General features: G+C 43.0%; 2 protein-coding genes across 3 annotated transcripts in view; both read left to right on the forward strand.

The window, feature by feature from the left end:
• Nucleotides 1-16,521, forward strand: part of LOC125275880 (patr class I histocompatibility antigen, B-2 alpha chain-like) — a 135,887-nt gene that overhangs the window by 105,732 nt on the left and 13,634 nt on the right. The gene's annotated exons all lie outside the window — the stretch shown is intronic.
• LOC125275888 (MHC class I-like protein MILL1) overlaps nt 1-16,521 on the forward strand; it is a 31,692-nt gene that overhangs the window by 6,430 nt on the left and 8,741 nt on the right. Inside the window, exon 1 of one of the 2 annotated variants that reach the window (XM_048203194.1) lies at nt 13,679-13,827. The exons of the other annotated variant lie outside the window; for it this stretch is intronic. The gene's annotated coding sequence lies outside the window, so the exon portion shown is untranslated. Of the gene's footprint in view, nt 1-13,678; nt 13,828-16,521 lie in introns of those variants that run through there. 2 annotated transcript variants of the gene reach the window in all.

Consider the following 16,521-nt stretch of genomic DNA (forward strand, 5'->3'; position numbering starts at 1 on the left):
TTCTCAGGTAAATGTCTTTCATTTTGGTTCATAATGAACTCTGTCTCTTTCCCATATTCCCTTGCTGCTCATTATTCTAATCTCTTCTTAATAAAATGGACGAGTTTCAAGCTCATGTTCAATTAGAGGAGGAATTCAGAGTAGGGCTTGTCAGTTCATGATGAGCATTATCAATTGCTTTTCCTGATTCACTCTAATGATTAAAAAACACCCATTGTGGTTTGAAATTGGCCACTTATAAAGACTCATTTTGGTTTTGCATGTCTAACTGATACTTCCTTATTAGAGAGAAAACAGATCGGGTATCGGCTCCGATACTGCCATTTTTGCCAGATCGGGTATCGGCCGGATGGGACCGATCCAAATCCGATATTGTGCGGTTAAGCTCCACAAAAGGCACACAAACATAAAGTTTCCGTGCACTATATTCCAAGTGTTCTGAAGCCATTCCATTGTTTAATTTGAGGTACAGATAAATAAGTTCACGTAAATGCCTCCCTCTGCTGCGGCTGTCAGTCATTCTCAGTTCAGCATTCAGACTGTGTGTCGCGTTCAGTTACAACAGTCAACACAATGAAACTCTCTCCAAGATGATTAAATGTTTCTATTATTATACTTCATTTAATAAATGCACTACATTTTTGTCTGTTGTTTTGTTTTACAAAGTTAGGAAAGTAATGTTTAAGTCAAGCCTGATACCTTGCACAAATGATCCCAGTTTCTTCCACACAGTGAGGCATACGGTTTATTAGTTAATTTAGCACTTTTTTTATTATTACTTGAATATCGGTATCGGCTGATATTGAATCCCAGGTACTGGAACAGGAAGCAAAAAAGGCGGATCAGTGCATAGTTTCAAACATTTGTGCATCTTATGATGTTGTGGTGGATCCGAAATGGTCCATATTCATATTCATGCATTTTTATTAAATATTTATGTTAATCGTTTATGACTTATGATTCATCAGTTTTACTTTTGATTTCATATATTCATGTACTTCTACTTTATATATATTAATTCTTATCATATTTTCTTTCATAACAAGTATTTACTTGTTATTGTACCCTTATGGTTGTTGTTATTTTATATTTAAGAGTATGCTTGTTATGTTCAATTGTTCTTCAAGTGGTCACACTGACACATTTGTGGTTAGACATTGCCAAGTACTGCAGAAGTGATGTTTTTAACATTTGCAAAATTCCATAGGGGATAAAAACAACTATTTTTGACACTAGACCAGTGGACGACGTAATGGGTGAAATTAACCTTTTTCATTTTAACAAAAAATGATGGTTATTTGACCTTTTGGTTTTATTGAATATTTTCATCATCGATTAAAGTAGCATGTGGGGCTAAATTTAATTGTAGTTTAATTGTAGATTAAGTTTTTGTTCAACACTTATGTTCTTTTGTTTTTTTGTGTTTGTTATTTGCACTTGATTTATTGTTACTGAATCTAATCAGATATATTTATTTAAAAAAGATATTAAAGTGTTTGAATAAACCATTAATTTTCTAAATTCTTAAAAAGTGCATGCATCTTTCTTTAGTAATATATTTATTAGGAATTTTATGATTAAAGTTCCAACAACATTTCTTGAAGTGCTAGTGGCATGAATATGAACAAGAATATCATACTTTACATGCACATAGCCCAATAGTATTGCATCTATTATTCAATGGAATAGTTGAGTTGAATTGTAGTCGACAGCATAATCACCTCTGGGACTTGAATCTTGATGAATCTGGAAGTTCCCTTTCAGTCGGTCACGTTCGACGTACGTCAGTAGTGACCGACGAATTGGGATATCGCTAGAGAGCCCCTATCAGCTTCGAGAAGACTAAAACAAGCCAATGAACATTGGCGTGCGATATTTGCATAACGCACCCCTCCCCATCCGGGGCATATAAAAGGGGGAGGAGATGCAATCGCACTCTGTCTTTCGCTTCGGAGCCAAGCTTTGGTGTCCTACGGCTGAGAAGATCTTCATAAAGGAAAAACAACACACTCTTACCGTGTTTGGCGCTACGACACTGCAGCGAGTCCACGAGTTCCGGGTCCGGGCAGCAACATCGGCTGTGAGACAGCGTTCCGCTGTAATTCCAACACTGTTTGGTCTGCGATTTGGCCGGGTCCCGTGTGTGTGTGTTTACACACTTCGTGACACTCCCTGTGTGTCTCATTCACAAGAGAGCTGTGAGTTTCCCCCTCTATTAGACTTTACAGACGAACTCTGCATCTGGGGAGATGGCATTTCGTCTGTGCGCTACTGGATGTGGTCGTTCCCTGGTCCCTGCTGATGGGCACAATCGCTGTATCACGTGCTTGGGCGTTCAGCACGCTGAGGCCGCGTTTGTAGATGGTTCATGTTCTCATTGTGGGAACATGACTATCGCGGTGCTGAGGTCGAGACTTTCGTTCCTTGGTTCTCAGGGAGCGGGGGTCCCCTCCCCTATGCCCCGTGCGGCCGTTTTCTCTGGCTCCGGTCGGAGTGACGGTTCGTCGGCGTGTAGGCAGGGTGACTTGAGGGTCACGGTTAGGGCTTCCCCGCCGAGCGTTGCTCCGCGGGCCCCTGCCGCCTCTACAGCACCGCAGCCAGTGGTGTTACCGCCGTGTCATGCCGGGCCCTCTTCGGAGCGTCCGGTATTGTCCTTCGGTGCACCTGCGGAGGACCAGATGTCGATCACGGTATCGGAAGGCGAGCATGAGTCCTCGGGAGAGGATGACTCGGCTGAGCCCCCGTCTCATGGCGTGGCGGCTGTGGCCGAGTCGGATCCTGAGTTGATGGCTGTGCTTTCCCGGGCAGCCGAGAGCGTCGGGCTCGCGTGGAACCCTCCACCCTGTCCCGGCCCCTCTCGGCTTGACGATTGGTACCTCGGGGCGGGCCGCGCTGGTCCTCAGCGTCCCGCCCCGATGCCTTTCTTCCCGGAGGTGCACGACGAGGTGACCAGGTCTTGGCGGGCGCCGTATAGTGTTCGTTCGAGACCAGGCCCCTCGTCCGCCTTCACCACCCTGGATGGCGGAGAGGCTAAAGGCTATACGGGGATCCCTCCAGTCGAACGGTCTGTAGCGATGCAGTTGTGCCCTACGGCCGCCGGCTGGCGTGGTGACCCGCGCCTTCCGTCCCGGGCCTGTAAGTTTTCTTCCTCTCTGACGGAGAAGGCTTATAGAGCTTGTGGGCAGGCCACCTCCGCCCTGCATGCCATGGCCCTTTTGCAAGTATACCAGGCAAAAGCGTTATCGGAGATGCCGCAGGGTGGTCTTGACCAACATCTGTTGGGGGAGTTGCGCGCTGCCACCGATCTCGCCCTCCGGGCGACTAAAGTGACAGCACGCTCCGTTGGTCAAGCGATGGCTACTATGGTAGTCCAGCAGCGCCATCTATGGCTAAACCTGGCTGACATGAGGGAAGCCGATAAACATCGGTTCCTGGACTCCCCCGTGTCCCAGGCTGGCCTATTCGGCGACGCGGTGGAGAGCTTCGCCCAACAGTTCTCCGCTGCCCAGAAGCAGGCTGAGGCGATTAAACACGTCTTGCCCCGCCGGCCCGCTGCTGCCTCCACCCCGCCGGCGGCGCAACCTCAGCCTGCTCGTCGCCGAGGGTGCCCACCCGCGTCGTCCTCCACCCCTGCTAAGTTGGCCAAGCAGCAGCCTCCACCAGCCAAACAGCAGGGAGCCGGCGCCGGCCGGGGCGCCCAGCCCGCTCAAGCCAAGCCAGGTGGCAAGAGGTCGAGGAAGTCGCGATCCTGAAGCGGGCGACCTGGAGGAGGAAGTTGCAGCTCTTCGGGGGGGATTCCATCTGCCCCTCCACTCCCGGGGAGGGCCGGGAGAAACTTGTTGTGTCTGTCCCGCCGCTGGCTCTCCGGAGTCCAGCGGTACCCACCTTTTCACAGAAAGAGCTGTTTCCCTTCCATCCTCCAGGTCACAAGAGGGCGCGGTTGTCAGGACCCGGGGCTCTGCCTCGGTGTCCGCAGCCCCCTCTCATTTCGCCAGTGGGGGGCGCCCCGATGGTGCAGGCCGTACCACGTGTACTGTCTCCCATCGGTGCTGTCACCCCGCAGAATCTGACTCCACTTCGGGCCGCTGCGCTGTCCGAGTCGAGTCCCAGTATTCTGCCTCGCTGCCCCACTTCCGGTGCGCCTGTGGTGCCCTTGGTCCCGCTTGCTCGGTGTCTGGAAGCCTGGTTAGCGCTTCCCAGCCCGTCCCGCTGGCTCATCCGCACTATCAGGCTCGGCTATGCGATTCAGTTCGCCCGGCGTCCCCCAGTGTTCAGAGGTGTCCACTACACTCAGGTGTCACTGGACAGCGCTCCTGTTCTTCGGGCGGAGATTGCTGTCCTCCTGGCGAAGGGTGCAATCGAGCCGGTCCCTCCAGCCGATATGAAGTCAGGGTTTTACAGTCCCTACTTCATTGTACCGAAGAAAGGAGGTGGGTTACGGCCAATCTTGGATCTGCGAGTCCTGAATCGGTCCCTTCACAGGCTGCCGTTCAAGATGTTGATGCAGAAACGTATTTTTCAATGCATCCGTCCCCAAGATTGGTTCGCAGCAATAGACCTGAAGGACGCGTACTTTCATGTCTCGATTCTGCCTCGTCACAGACCCTTCCTACGGTTTGCGTTCGAGGGTCGGGCATATCAGTACAAAGTCCTGCCCTTCGGGCTGGCCCTGTCTCCCCGCGTCTTTACGAAGGTTGCGGAGGCGGCCATTGTTCCCCTCAAGGAACAAGGCGTTCGTATTCTCAACTATCTCGACGACTGGCTTATTCTAGCCAGTTCGCGGGAGCAGTTGTGCGAACACAGGGATCTGGTGTTGGCTCACCTCAGCCGGTTGGGTCTTCGGGTCAACTGGGACAAGAGCAAACTCTCCCCCGGGCAGAGGATCTCTTATCTCGGTATGGAACTGGACTCGGTCGCCCTGACTGCGCAACTCACAGAGGAGCGCGTCCAGTCGGTGTTGAACTGCCTGAGTGCGCTCAAGTGCAGGACAGCGGCCCCACTGAAAATGTTTCAGAGGCTCCTGGGGCATATGGCATCCGCAGCCGCAGTCACGCCGCTCGGATTGCTTCATATGAGGCCGCTCCAACACTGGCTCCACGGCCGGGTCCCGAGATGGGCGTGGCAACGCGGCACGTTCCGTGTTTCTGTGACACTGAGCTGCCGCCGTGCCCTCACTCGGTGGTCAGACCCCTCGTTCCTGCGGGCAGGAGTTCCCCTCGAACAGGTGTCCAGGCACGCTGTGGTTCACACAGACGCCTCGACCTCAGGGTGGGGCGCCACGTACAACGGGCATGCAGCCTCAGGTCTTTGGACGGGGCCTCAGCTGCATTGGCATATCAATTGCCTCGAGTTGCTGGCAGTTCGTCTTGCGCTGGGCCGCTTCAAGGAGCTGTTGACAGGCAAGCACGTTCTAGTCCGCTCAGACAACATCGCGACCGTAGCGTACATCAATCATCAAGGTGGTCTACGCTCCCGCCGCATGTCGCAACTCGCCCGCCATCTCTTGTTATGGGGTCAGAAGCATCTGAGGTCGCTTCGTGCCATTCATGTCCCGGGTGTGCTCAACCGTGCAGCCGACGAGCTCTCACGGCAGCCTCCACTTGCGGGCGAATGGAGACTCCATCCCCAGGTGGTCCAGCTGATTTGGCATTACTTCGGCGAGGCTCAGATAGATCTGTTTGCCTCCCAGGAGAATGCTCAGTGCCAGTGGTTCTATTCCCTGACCGCAGGTACCCTCGGCACGGATGCACTGGCACACAGTTGGCCCCGGGGTCTTCGCAAGTATGCGTTTCCCCCAGTGAGCCTTCTTGCTCAACTCTTGTGCAAAGTCAGGGAGGATGGGGAGCAGATCTTGCTGGTGGCCCCTTATTGGCCCACCCGGACTTGGTTTTCGGACCTGATGCTCCTCACGACAGCCCCTCCCTGGCCCATTCCTCTGAGGAAGGATCTTCTGACTCAGAGAGGGGGCACCCTGTGGCACCCGCGTCCCGACCTGTGGAACCTCCACGTGTGGTCCCTGGACGGGATGCGGAGGTTCTAAGTGATCTCCCGCAAGCGGTTGTAGACACTATCACTTCCGCAAGAGCTCCTTCCACTAGGAGTCTCTATGCGTTGAAGTGGAACCTGTTCGCTGACTGGTGTTCTTCTCACCGAGAAGACCCCCGATCATGCTCGGTCAGATCCGTGCTTTCCTTCCTGCAGGAGGGTCTGGAGCGAAGGCTGTCTCCCTCCACCCTCAAAGTGTATGTTGCCGCCATTGCCGCACATCACGATGCAGTTGATGGGAAGTCCTTGGGGAAGCACGATCTGGTCGTCAGGTTCCTGAGGGGAGCGAGGAGACTGAATCCGCCTCGTCCCCCCTCCATACCCTCTTGGGATCTCTCCTTAGTTCTTTCATCCCTTCGGCGTCATCCCTTCGAGCCCTTGCAATCAGTCGAGTTAAAAGTACTGTCCCTTAAGACCGTCCTCCTGGTTGCATTGGCCTCGCTCAAGAGGGTAGGGGACCTGCATGCATTTTCGGTCGACGAATCGTGCCTGGAATTCGGGCCTGGTGATTCTCACGTTATCTTGAGACCCCGGCCTGGATATGTGCCCAAGGTTCCTACCACTCCCTTCAGAGATCAGGTAGTGAACCTGCAAGCGCTGCCTTCGGAGGAGGCAGACCCAGCCCTGGCTTTGCTCTGTCCAGTCCGCGCTCTGCGCGTTTACGTGGATAGAACTCGAAGCTTCAGGACCTCAGAGCAGCTCTTTGTCTGTTACGGAGGCCAGCAGAAAGGGAAGGCTGTCTCCAAGCAGAGGATGGCCCACTTGATTGTGGATGCCATCGCCCTGGCTTATGATTCCCAGGGTGTGCCTTGCCCGTTCGGGTTGAGAGCCCACTCCACCAGAGGAGTGGCCTCTTCCTGGGCGTTGGCTCAGGGCGCCTCGCTGACAGATATCTGTAGAGCTGTGGGCTGGGCGACACCAAACACGTTTGCTAGGTTTTATAGCTTACGTGTGGAACCGGTTTCTTCCCGTGTACTCGCTTCCACTAGCCGGTAGACGCGTTGAACCTGTTCTATGTGTCGGCTTGCAATGCCATTCCCGCCCTCTGGGCTGGATACGTGCATCTTTGACTCCAGTCGTGTTCCCCGATCGGTGAACCCTGTCGAGTTCCTCCGCCTCCCCTTTCGGCTCGGACATTGCGGAGTGTCTGGTGCCAGACCAACATCCATCTTCGATGTTGTCTGTTGGTTGGGTTCCATATGTTGCAATCCCTCTAAGTGAGTGACTCCATATGTGTATTGTCCACGGTTACTCCCTACGGTGAGCCCGTGTCTTCCCTTAGCAGAGTTTCTGCTGTCACCTGCCAGATGAGTCTCCCCCTACTCAGGTGGAGCCATCCCAGGGACTCATATGCGTTCTGCCCTTCGGGCCAGGCCATATGTTCCACGTAAATTCCTTCCCCACTGGGTGGGTAGTGGCTCCGCAGCGCCCCCTACGGGTTCGCTTCCCCAGTGTAGTCTAGTTTTACTTAGTGGGTATATCGGAACAGCAGTAGACTTCCCGGCGTAAGCTCGCCCCCTTCACCGTCCCCCTGGTGCGACGGGCGGCTAGAGCTTGCGCTGGACACTGGAAGGGGTTCGTAACTGTGGCGTTTTATTTGGGATCCCAATTCGTCGGTCACTACTGACGTACGTCGAACGTGACCGACTGAAAGGGAACGTCTCGGTTACGTATGTAACCCTCGTTCCCTGAAGGAGGGAACGGAGACGTACGTCCCGTCGCCACAGTTTCTGTACCCTCGCTGTTGTGCGGACACCAGTTGTCTCCTCAGCGAAAAACAGAGTGCGATTGCATCTCCTCCCCCTTTTATATGCCCCGGATGGGGAGGGGTGCGTTATGCAAATATCGCACGCCAATGTTCATTGGCTTGTTTTAGTCTTCTCGAAGCTGATAGGGGCTCTCTAGCGATATCCCAATTCGTCGGTCACTACTGACGTACGTCTCCGTTCCCTCCTTCAGGGAACGAGGGTTACATACGTAACCGAGACGTTTTCATTGATGGAGGCGAAAAGATTGGACACCTTCCCATTGTGTTATTGAAGTGTTGATAAACAGATTATACATAATTTAACAGTATTTTAAATATAGTTAGAATATTCTGTTTAGCAATTTATAAAAATGCAATCATATTGTGTTTAGCATTTTAACATTCTTGAATATGTGTATGACAACTGAATTGACTTGCTCTAAAGCAACATAATGCTTTCTTTTTCAGATTTCAGAGAACCCAAGGCAGTGTAGGTAAGCCAGATTTTGAAAACTTTGGACCATTTGTTACAATAAGACTTCTGAAAGTTCTGTTATTTTTAAAGGTTCTAATGCTTTTGTCCTTTTTGCCCCTCTTAAAGAATTTAATCTCTTTGTCATTGTGTTAAACTGTTAAATAAAATAAACTAACTCAACTGCTGGAGAGGTGTAATTTATATTTTAAAAGGTTTCCTCAAAACTTTGAAATGCGGTCAGTAATTTGATGTACCACAAATATTAATGTTCAGAACATTAATTTATGTTGACATTTCAGTTCATTCAACGTCACATTAAGACTTTCATACAACACGATTAGAGACAAAATTCTCTTTTCCAGTGTTTGCTGAAATCTAGAGGAAACAAGCAAATCTGTCTAGAGCACAAAGGACAGAAAAGTGCCACTCAACTGCAAAGTCAGTGAGATTCATTCTGCCTCGGCATCATGTCTTCCGGCATCAGTGCTCTGTCCACACCACAGGCAGTGTTGTCTCTTACCAGGCAAAGGAAAAACCCTCTAGTGTGTTTATCCATATTCTCCACACCTTGCTCCTGCTCTTTCTCATCCTCTTCCTCCTCATCCACCAACTCTAAACATACTCTTCCTCCTCAGAGTGTTTACAGTTTTATAAAAAGATTTGCAAATCGTGTCTAACTACATGAAACTTGTTAAAGGTTTTACAGAAAGAGTGATTTATTTAACACATTGGTTTAGGCTATTGAGAGTTTGGTTCAGAGGAGTTTGGAGTTTTAGAAATTCAGAAACTCTGTAATAAGATGTAGGTGTAATTCCGAGAAGCAGCCAATGAGGGGCAGCAATGCGCTTAAAGACGATTCAGAAGAGACAATAACATTTGTTTAACTACTTGGTATTAGTTGAAATTATTTCAGAAAATTATTCTATTAGAATTTATAATATAAGAATTTTCTGAAATAATTTCAACTAATGCTAAGTTAAGTAGTATTAATGAATTTATTTATTTATTTATTTATTTATTTATTTATTTATTTTATTATTATTTTTTTATAACCTGCTTCAGTTCATGCGGTTATGATACTGTTTGCACAGCTGACGAGAGTCTACAGAGCCATGGGCCGTTTCTAGCCTTTTTGGCACCCGCAAGATTCCTATTTCACAAATGCCTGTCTGTCTGTGACTTCAACTGCACTGTTACAGCATAAAGAAATGCATTCATTTGATGTTTTTAAGTTATTTCTTGATATGCACTGAATTCATGTACAATTATTTTTTATTATTTTTATCTTATTTTTATCTTTTTTGAAACTATGTTCGTTTGGTAGGTCCACGCTGGTTGTCATACTATCACTTGGTCAGTTTACACTAAACAGCCATCTCTGATAATGATTTTTTTGTTTAACTTTACTATAATATTCCGCTGCTGAAATGAGCATGACATGGTAAATCCATCCCGTGTAAATATGCAGTGTCATGTTTTGCTCGTTGTGGTATCCTTACTGCAATAGTTAATGTTGGACTGCAGTGCACATAATGGCCACAAGAGGGGACTATGTTTATGTATATGGCTGTTTTCCGTATGATTTAAAAAAAAAAAAAAAAAAACTAGCCCTTCACAACTGAATATGTGTTGGATAATATTGTGTGTTTGCTGAACTGCTTGATGTCTCTTATATAACAGAAGATTAAACACAGTTACTCATCTACAAACATTTACCCTTTCATAATTCTGTGGTGAATGTTTTATGATCAATCATATCTATTTATCCTCAAATAAAAAGGCAAAAAAATTATTAGTTTGCATGCACATTTCATGAAAGTATACTCTATATATAGAGGTTTCTTCTTTGATGCATCTTCGACTTCAAATCAAACACTGAATCTGTTCAGAGCTCAGATTGAATCAGTGATTCAAAACAAGGATATGAAATAAATGGAGAGTACTCTGAGCTAAACATGATCAGGACTGAAGAGATGAAATATGAATCCTGCTTTTGAGACTCTCAGGTGAAGATGTTTACTGCAGAATCAGACGAGGACGCCTCGCTGTCACGATCCATATAATGATGTCTAAATCTTTTCATTTGATTCAATATTTTACACTATTCTTGTTTAAAGTTCAGGATCAGCTCTTTGCAGCCCTTGTTTGAAAATGACTGAAACTCGCTCTGCCAGTTACTGAAAGATTACAAAAAGTAGATGATCTGCTTCCAAAAATGAAAGAAACACGTCAGACAGAGTGCAAAGAGTACAAAGCATTAGAAGGACCAAATATATCATGGAACTAAAATAAGCCTATCAGCAAATTTATTATTATAAACAGAGATTGAAGGCTTCAGTCCTGTTTGGATCTTGACGTGCGGTCACTATGAAATGATTTTTAATGTTTATGATTTATAATTTACAATTTTCCATAGTATTTATTTAATAATTATTTATTTATTTAATAATAACTCTATTATTTAATACAAATATTTATTAAATAAATGCTATTAACATTTTTATGTGCATACCACTAATGAGTTTGAGAAGTGTGTTTTAAGAGAGTTTAGATTTGTATATATATATATCTATATATATATATATATATATATATATATATCACTGTATGTATATACAGTGGTGCTCAGAATTATTGGCACCCTTGGTAAATACACTCAAAAAATATTTCAGGCTAAACATAAGTTTTAACATTGTTTATCCTTTTGATCTTTAATTCATAAAATTAGCAAAAATCGAACCTTTCATTGAAGGAAAAGAATTGAAAGTGGGGGGAAAGTCACATTAAGAAATAAATGTTTTTCTCCAAAACACGTTGGCCACAATTATTAGCACCCCTAGAATTTTTTTATGAGTGAAATATCTCTGAAGTATATTCCCATTCATATTTACATTTTTTTAGCACACCAGGGTGATCATGAACATGAAATTGTCCAGCCATGACTTCCTGTTCCACAGGAGTACAAACATGAGGAAACACAAGGGCCAAATTCCCGTAATCATTCATCACAATGAGAAAAACCAAAGAATATATTTTTGATGTGCAGCAAAAGATTGTTGAGCTTCACAAAATAGAAAGTGACTGTAAGAAAATACCTAAAGCATTAAAAATCCTCATTTCCACCATCAGGGCAATAATTAAGAAGTTCCAGTCAACTAAAGATGTTACAAATCTGCCTGGAAGAGGACGTGTGTCTAAATCGTCCTAATGCGCGGTGAGGAGGAGAGTTTGAGTGGACAAAGACTCTCCATGGATCACAGATGGAGAATTGCAGAGATTAGTTGAGTCTTGAGTCTTAGAAAGCCTAAAAAAAATTATCAAAAGCACCTACATCCCCACAAGTTGTTCGGGAAGGTTTCAAGAAAAATCCTCTGCTCTCATCTAGAAACAATCTCCAGCATATTCAGTTGTCAGACAAAGACTGCTGTTTCTGCAAAACTTGCTCCGTTATGCTCCTGATCTGCTTGCAGGCATTGCTCGTGGTGGAAATCCGAGTTTGTCAGAGTATCAATTTAATGAATAAGAACATACTTTTTGCATTAGAAGAGTAGCTTCAAGTCCTGAACAGTGAACTTTGGTAGTGTTTCAGTCTGTAGTACTGTGTTTCTGTCTTCGTTGGTGAGTTTCCATGTGTATTTACTTCCATTTTACAGATGCAGGTTGCATTTATGTTGTCACGGTTTTCCAGGCTCTTTTTCCAATGACTAAAATGCATGTTTGAGCTGTTTTAACTGAGAGTAACTTGCACTGACATCTTAAAATTTGTCTGTGCTATTGTTTTGTCTCAAGATGAACGCTAATAATGTATTTTTTTTTTTTACTACTTAACCCCTTTCACAGACAAGGCTTAAACCGTCTGACCTGTTTTAACTGAAAACATATCTTAAAATATGTCACTGCCATTGTTTTGTCTCAAGATAAACACTTTTCTAAGGCATGTCTATAAAAGCTACTTAAATAATTGAACTAAGGTCTGGTGCTGGCTTAGCCTAAGCCCTGTCTGTGAAACCAGGTCTATTTGTTTTAGTCACCATGAAATGACATTTTTACAGCTACTTGTTTTTTTTTTTCTGAATGTGATGTTAATTTCTGTTCAAACAGTGTGGTTATAAATAAATATATATGTATGTAAACTGAAGGAAGTTGTGAATTTTTCATTAAAAACCATATTAACTGCAGCCCTTACATTGATTGAAATGAGTAGAACTAGACATTTAACTGGCTTAGAATCTTGCTGTACATAAAGCAAGATCGATTTAATATTGTTTCCACGTTAATTCAATGTTAAATAGGTGATTTAATTAAGGTTGAAAAAACATTAATTTTACAACCATGTTGATCTATTTTTCATCATTAAAATAACATTATTTCAGGGTACAAACCTGATGAAAAATCAACGTTAAATTTCAACATTGATTCAATGAAAATTTGGTTAATGCATTAACATTGATTCAGTGTTGATTCAAGGTTGGTCTGCTATCTGGGTATGGAGCATGAATCTTTTGTGTCGAATAAGCGGTTCGGAGCGCCAAAGTCACGTGATTTCAGCATTTGGCGGTTTGACACGCGATCGGAATCACGATTCGACACAAGATTCATAACGCTCCGAAGCTTCATGAAGCATTTTTTCGAAATAAACAAAGTCGATTTTTTTTTTTTTTTTTTTTTTTTTTTGGCGCACCAAAAATATTCTCGCTTTATAATATTAATATATTTATATAACTGGGCCATCGGATTTCAACAAAAAAATCTTAATTTGTGTTCCGAAGATTAACGAAGGTCTTGCAGGTGTAGAACGACATGATGGTGAGTAATAATAAATGACATTATTTTCATGTTTGGGTCAACTAACCCTTTAAGCCAGCATTTTTCACGTTAAGCGTTTTAAAGAATGTCACGCGTCGCTGGGCGCGTTTGCCGCCATAGCATTCTCTTGGACATGCGGCAGTATCGGACCTCTGGGTTGACTTTTAACGGGAACAAGAGGGGAGCATTCTCGCCTGTCAACGTGTTGGGACAGGTGTTCTGCAATGCTCGTTTCCGTTTTAAAATCAAGTCATCTATTATCATGGTTTCAGAGACCATTTCAATACCAATTTGGTATTCAACATAGCATTTAAAAATAAAACAACCGTTGTTTTTTTGTTTTTCTCGACGTGCTTAAAAATCGAAAAAGGAATGGACACAAAAGTACACGGACACTTAATATTCAATTCTGTTAAATGACACCTGTCAATAATTCAAATTTACACAATTCAAATTCAGATAATTTTATTATATTTTTCTAATCTTTCTCTAATTTCATCTAATCTTTTTACATCTGTGGGCCAATAGCGTTACGGCCCGCCTTATAGCCTACCGAAATTTCACAACCAATGAAGATGTTTCTGTCAGTCTGAGATGCAGAAATAAAGTGTTGGACACTTTCAGTTCATCAGTGAATCACTGTAGAGCTCGTCTGGAATATTAATGACAAACATGTTTCACACGATCTCGTTTAAAAACATTATAGCATTTGTCTGGATTATTTTTCACTCTTGTCAAAGTGATCCGCATAAAGGTAAGAACAGAGTTCATTGTTTTTATTCTGATCTGCAGCATATACGCATGTTACGTTATCCACAAATATTTAACCTAAACCTGTCGAGTTTGATTAACTATTTAAAATACAGTGCCATTCATTAATAAAAATATTTTACACTTCTCATAACATAACAATTGCGATGCTTTGTCAAAGGAACTAAAATCGAAAGCGCAACATGTTTTTGTGTTTTAATGATGAGTCAGTTTGCGTTTAGTGTTTCAAAAGGAAGCCGCACTTTGCTCACGCGATCAGCTCATGATCTGATGACTTGATAGACCCCAAACTATTCTGAGTACAAAAACATCTGTTAGATGTTTGAGGTCATCTGAGCAGAGAATATTGATGATCCCGAGACCCTGACCCTTTTTCCATTGCTTGGCCAAAACTGTTAAAGAGACTTCCATTTTCCCTGAGAGTAGTTTTAACTGAATCTGAAATCTGAGCTAAAACGTATCTTTTTGCGCATTCTTATTCACTGCAAAAAAATATATAGGCCTATATATATATATATATATATATATATATATATATATATATATACCAGTGCAAATATGTAAACATTTTATCAAATAAACCGAAAATAGTGCAAACTTTGTAAAAGTAATTGTTTTGAAGTATTAACTTATATACATATTATTTTAACTAAAGCATGTATAATAGCCTAAATAATTTATGATCTGTGTGTGGAGTAAAAGGCCCCCTTGCCACCTCATACATTTATAAGATTTTTAAACAAACTTTTATGATTTAAAATCTGTTCAATCAATGTTCCGTTAAAACATGTATTTCTGCAATCTGCACTACTGGAGAAGTGAAAAGCACATTTTCTTTAGGGTGTGCCTTTAGCCTCATTGTACTTGTTTAACTTAAATTTGATTAATTTTTCAGAAAACAAAGCTCAATATCTTAAACTCATTTTACTTCTCAAGTAAATATACATTGATTTAAGAATGTAAGACATCGTTAAAACAGTCAACGTGACTACAGTGGTTCAACCTTAATGTTATGAAACGACGAAAAAATATTACGACTTCAGAATACTGATCCTTCATTAATGAATAACTACACAGGAACAAATAAGTAATACATTATTAACACTCTAGTAACTACTATTAACTAACAATAAACTCTGATTAATGAATTAGTAAGTAATAGTGTTCAGTTAAAGGTATAGTAGTTCACTATTAGCTAATCAGTAACTACTGTTTTTTCATACCTCCCAGAGAACTACTAAAAACTATACAGATTCATAATTAATGTGAATAATGCATAATGTATAATTAATTCTAAAGTGAAGGTCATAGTAACCCACTATTAATGACTGAAGGATTACCAAATCCCTCAGAAGGAATTACTAATCATTTGGATCAGTTTTCTAAAGTGAGAAACATGATAACTCTCTAGTAACTACTGAAGTCTTTGTAAACTTTTGAGGTTTTTGTAAAGTACTGGATAGTAATAACTCAAGAGTTACTTCATAATTCTAAAGGAACTACTACTTATTTGGATCAGTATTATAAAGTGAAGATCATGGTAAAACACTAATTACTTAAGTGTTACCAAATACATCAGAAGGAATTACTGTACAAAAATGTACAAAAAACACAAAAGTTTACAATGACTTCAGTATTTACTAGAGCTATTTTTTTTTTCACTTTAGAATACTGAATACTTTAGATACATTAGTAATTCCTTTTGAGGGATTTGGTAATCCTTCAGTCATTGCTAGTGGGTTACCATGACCTTCACTTTAGAATTAATTATACATATTGCATTATTCACATTAATTGTCAACCTGTATATAATAGTTTTTTGTAGTTCTCTGGGAGGTATGAAAACAATAGTAGTTACTAATTAATTAATAGTGAACTACCATATTCAGCTGAGCACTATTACTTACTAATTCATTAATCAGAGTTTCTTGTTAGTTAATAGTAGCTAGAGTGTTAATAATGCATTACTCATTTGTTCCTGTGTAGTTATTTATTAATGAAGGATCACTATTCTGAAGTGTTACCACAATCTCTTCTCTACCCTGTTAGTCTCCAACACAGTTGACATAGTGAACACAGTGCAGGCTTCCAGGTTCTACGTCAGAACATAGACTCATTATTGGCCGACACTGTTCACATGATCAGAGCGACATATGCATTTCATTGCTGACACAGGAGCCAGCCAATAATGAGTAATGAGACACCACAAACACCATGTGGTGAGAATGACACAGAAGAGAAGACATTGTTGAATAAAGTCGTTATTTTTGTTTTTGCGCACAAAAAGTATTCTCGTCTCTATTACTAACTACTAACATTAAGGTTGAACCACTGCAGTCACTTGAACTGTTTTAATGATGTCTTTAGTACCTTTCTGGACCTTGAAAGTGTTGATTATTGCTGTCTGGACGAGTCATACACCTCTCGGATTTCATCGAAAATATCTTTCATTTTCTGTAGGTCTGTAGACATAAAAATGCGGTTGCGATGTGAAGCAAAGTAAGCACTTAATTTATTAGTTTTGTGTGCTTCCTTCTGGTCTAATTCAGAAAAAAATGACCTACAAATACAGTTACCTACAAATGTAGGCTGCTATAAACCACTGAGTTTGATTTCAGGTTACATTTAGGAAGTTCTTGAAACCATATGGTTGCCTGTCATTTTACATTAACATCTG

The sequence above is a fragment of the Megalobrama amblycephala genome, linkage group LG9, assembly GCF_018812025.1.
Source record: "Megalobrama amblycephala isolate DHTTF-2021 linkage group LG9, ASM1881202v1, whole genome shotgun sequence".
In the NCBI taxonomy this organism is placed as follows: Eukaryota; Metazoa; Chordata; class Actinopteri; order Cypriniformes; family Xenocyprididae; genus Megalobrama; species Megalobrama amblycephala.